Source organism: Bison bison, unplaced genomic scaffold (assembly GCF_000754665.1).
Source record: "Bison bison bison isolate TAMUID 2011002044 unplaced genomic scaffold, Bison_UMD1.0 scf7180017864526, whole genome shotgun sequence".
NCBI lineage: Eukaryota > Metazoa > Chordata > Mammalia > Artiodactyla > Bovidae > Bison > Bison bison.
In genome coordinates, this window is record NW_011495077.1 from 2783808 (window position 1) to 2788460 (window position 4653).

General features: G+C 43.5%; 1 long non-coding RNA gene across 1 annotated transcript in view; it reads right to left on the reverse strand.

Moving 5' to 3' along the window:
• Positions 1–3655: 3655 nt before the first annotated feature.
• Positions 3656–4653, reverse strand: part of LOC104982051 — a 1235-nt gene continuing 237 nt past the window's right edge. The window contains exon 2 of the long non-coding RNA XR_824462.1: positions 3656–4647. This is a non-coding gene — a long non-coding RNA (uncharacterized LOC104982051). The remainder of the gene's footprint in view (positions 4648–4653) is intronic.

Here is a 4653-nt window from a genome sequence, read left to right on the forward strand (position 1 = left end):
GAGTGGGTAGCCGTTCCCTTCTCCAGGGCATCTTCCTAACCCAGGTCTCCCACATTGCAGGCAGATTCTTTACCAGCTGAGCCACCCGGGAAGCCCCAAGTTCATAAGGATTCTCCTTTTCTCTTAGTTCTGCTATCTCTCCTGTCAAAATGTTCCTCTTTTGCTTAAGTTACAGGGAGCCATATTCTGTTGCTTCCAACCAACCATCTCTTATGGATAGAATTGTTTTGTTACATTGCCTGAATTATTGGTTATTGTTAAACATTTTTATTAGTTTATAACTTTCACCTTTATATTTTATCTCCCAATTACATAATATGTAGCTGGAAGGAACCACCAAGTATCAGGGTGGTTTGTTAAACAGCATTTGCTCAGGCTTGAGGTCCAGGATCTAAGTGATGAGATCTGGGCCCTTGTGCCTGAGCTTGGTGCTGTAATGGGATGAGACTTTAAGATCTTATGGCGAGAGGATGAATGTGGGAGGAATGTGGATTGTTATGACCAAATGGTGACAGATTTAATTTTCTAAAGAAGACCATATGTATGTGTTTAGTGCATTCTACATGCTCTTCTTCCAATATAACCGATACTTCTTCTACCCAGAGGTGGGGGGTTTATGTTCTCATCCCTTGATTCTGGCCAGGGGCTTGTGACTCAAGACTAGGACATGGGCTTCCCTAATGGCTCAGTGGTAAAGAACCTGCTTGCCAATGCAGGAGACATGGGTTCAATCCCAATCCCTGATCTGGGAAGATCCCACATGCCACAAAGCGACTAAGCCTATGTGCCACAACTGTTAAGCCTGTGCTCTAGAGCCTGGGAGCCTCAACTACTGAGCCCACATGTCAAAACTACTGAAGCTAGAGTACCTAAGAACCCTCGCTCTGCAATAACAGAAGCCACTGCAATGAGAAACCTGTGCCCTACAACTAGAGAAAAGCCTGCACAGAAATGAAGACTAAGCACAGCCAACAATAAATAAATAAATGAAAAAAATTATATATATAAAAAAAGACTAGGTCATGAAAAGAATGTAGTGCCTACCTGAAGCGTGGTCTCAAAGCTGCTGTTTGGTAAGGAAGCCCAAGCCACACCGAACAGTCACATGTATGTGGTGCAACCAGTTGTTCTGGCTAGTTTCATGCAGCGGTCAATGTCAATAGCTAGACATGTGACCACTACAGCTCCTAGCCTTCAAGTCTCTCACCAGACGTTGTGGAGCAGATAAGGAGCCTTCATCACTAGTGAATTTCTTACTCATGGAAACTATGCGAGATAACAAATGATCATTGTGGTTTGAAGGCACCCAGTTTTGAAAGTGATTTGTTATACAGTAATAGAAACTATTACAGTAAAAATGTGAAGTGTTTGTATTTAAAACTTTTCAGTGAAGGAGGCACCTGAAAGCTGTTAGCTTCAAGGAGAAACAAAACCATATTGCAATTTTTGGAACTTACTGTGAAATGGGATTGTTAATGAATTGTGCCAATCTTTTCCTTAGATTTTTTTCTATCGGTGTCTGTGAAAAATATTTTTAAATTAAAATATTTAGTCATAAAAAGGAATGAATACTGGTATGTACTACCAGTGGATGAACTTTGAAAACATTAGGCTAAGTGGAGGCAAATTTATAGGGACATAAAGTGAATTAGTGGTTTCCAGGGAGAAAGGGAAGGGGGAAATCAGGAGTAACTGCTAGTGGGTATGGCACTTCTTTTGGGGGGTTATGAAAATAGCCTGGACTTAGATATGGTGATGGTTGCACAGCCTTGTAAATATACTAAAACCTACTGAGTTGTATATTCCAAAAGAGTGGATTTTATGGTATATGGATTATATCTCAAAAAATTAAGACTATTAAAGTTTTCTTTGATCAGCCATAAGTGAGATCAACAAATCTGGCTATACTGTCTATATGTGAAGATCAATTTTGACAAAATCATTGACAAATTTGCAAAAATTAAGACAGAAGTTGTAACATTATAATTCATTCTTATGACAGACCAATATGTAAGTGTATGTTTTCCCTTTATATTTAAAATAAAAATTATATGCATAAAATTACAATTATTAATCTGTTGCTTTTTTCTGTCTTGTACTGCCATATATATATATATGTAGATAATCTGTAACTATATGGCATGTATATCTATATCTATATGACATATATATAGATATATTTATTTGCCTTGTTAAACATATGAGCATATAAAGTCAATAAAAGAAAATTATTATTTTCCAATTTGTCTGGCTATTATTGTTTCATACATGATTAATATTGAAAATCATATAGATAGGGTTTAAAAATTATATGCTTCAGTTATCAAATGTGTAAAGTATGTCATTGATGTTAATACTGTTATTGAGAGTCTAAGAAAAAATCAAGGTCTACACTGGAATGGCAATGAAAGGAATGCAAAGGAAGGAGATAGATAAGTAAGTACAGATAGATAGATACTCTGTGAATAAAACAGTTCTGTACAGTTAGGGGGAAAGGAAGAAGGAGATGTCAAGTATGAAATGTATCTCTAAGCTGATAATACCCAACAATTCTTGGAGGCTTGTTCTATAAATACAGGCACCCAATGCCTAGAAATGCCTCTAAGCATAGAAGTTCCTCAGTACATATTTTTTGTGTGAATTAAAGATTAGATAGGACACATCTTCCATCCATCTTTTTACTCCAGCTATTACTATGGCAACCAATAGCTTGCCCCTGTCACCTGAGAGTACCAGCTTGCAGGTATAGCTCCTATCTTTTACGCCTCTTGCTCGGGGGCGTCTTTGCTGCAGCACTGTGGAATACCTACCATTTTCTGACACTTGTGTAAAGCTGGAAGAGTGAGGGAATTAACAGTTAAAGGGGAACTTTTGACCACTGGAGGTGAGGGTGAGTAGACGAATATCCTGTCTCTGGAATCACATTCTGTATGGCTCCACAGAAAGTGCTGGGACAATGTTCCAGTTGTTCGAGGTGGCCACCAGCTCCACATCACTTGTTTGGATGGCTTTTCCGCTTTCCCATTTCACTCTTCCCAGTTCCCCATTTTTGTCCCCTGTGGTTGCTCTCCACAATAACCTACCTGCATCATCTCATTCTTTTTTAAGGGTTTGATTTTCGGCGGTGGTGGAAGGCCACTCTAAGACAGATTCCTACATAAAATGTGGTATGGTAGAATTAGCACTGGACAAGGACCCAGAAAACCTGGGTTCCAGACCTAGCTTTCTCACCAATCTCAAATGAAGAGGAGTGTTTTTATTACTATTTTCAGATGTACATGTACTGACAGGAAAAGATCTCCAAGTCATTTGTTAACTGAGGGGAAAAAAAAAAGCAAGTCAAGAAAAATGCTTGCAACATGGTCTGACATACACAAAAAGGGCAGGCATGCGTGTGTGCAAGCTCAGTCGCTAAGCTATGTCTGACTCTTTGGAACCCCAGGGTCTGTAGCCCTCCAGGCAACTCTGTCCATGGGATTTTCCAGGCAAGAATACTGGAGCGAGTTGTCACTTCCTCCTCCTCCTTCCCAACCTTGGGATACAACCGGGGTCTCCTGTGCCTCCTGCATTGACAGGAGGATTCTTTATCACTGAGCCACCTGAGAAGCCCAGCCATGTGTACCATATACAGGTTAATAAACTTAGAGAAAATGGTGGGGGATCACAGCTTACTATATATTTTTGTATGGCTTGAATCCTTTACAAGGAGACTGTATTTTGTGTAATTTAGAAACAACAACAACAAGAAAAGTCCGCTTCCAAGGCCGTTGAGTCACGCTTGTGAAAGTGGAGAGCGGAAGTCAACGCTCCACGAACACAAGGTGAGAAAGAGGAGCTGTGCTCAGATGTGCGCGCTAGGGGATCGGGGACCAAGGCCGGGCGGTCGAGAGACCGGACCCGCGGGAGGGAGGGCGGCTGGGTCTTTGTGGTCGCCAGGGGGCAGATGTGCGGAGTAACCCAAACCTACAACTACCCACTTTTCCCCGGGCAGGACTTCGCAGAAATTATAAATTCCATCCCTTAGCTGCAGTTCAGACAGATCCGAGGGTTTTCAGAGTCGAGGGGAGCCCCCCCTCCTCTGCCCCACGAGGAAAGCTTGGCGCTCTGAGCAGTCTGCAGGCTTGTTCATACCACATTTACGCGCAACAACTCTTTTCTCCGCCCGCACCACACCTCCCGGCCCCCACCCGCAGAGGGGAAATTGAGTCACTGGAAGGCGAGGCCAGAGTCTCCAGGGGAATGTGCGCCAACGCCAGTCCTCAGGGCCTTCCAGATGCTGGGAGGAGGGGGAGGGACCTCAGGAAAATACACAGAGTGGGGTGAGGGCGGGGGGAGCGGCTGGCTGGGCAGGAGCTGAGCCAGACACATGGAGAAACGCTGCCCAGGATCAAAGGAAATATGACATTTGAAAAGAATGCGCACGTCTGCTAGTGCTGCGGAGCAGGGGGCGGGGGGGCCGCGGGGTGCGTAGGCGGCGTGTCGGGGATGGTGAGCTAGAGCAGGGGCAGGGTCTCTACCCCTTCCCGCCTTGCCTCGGCTTCCCACGGCCCTCGGTCAGCCTCTTAGGTGCGGGTTGGCAGTCCGTCTCAGGATGCTCCTCACTCTCTCTCTCCTTGGGTCTCTCCTTTCTTTATTTCCATGATGAAGCTGGAA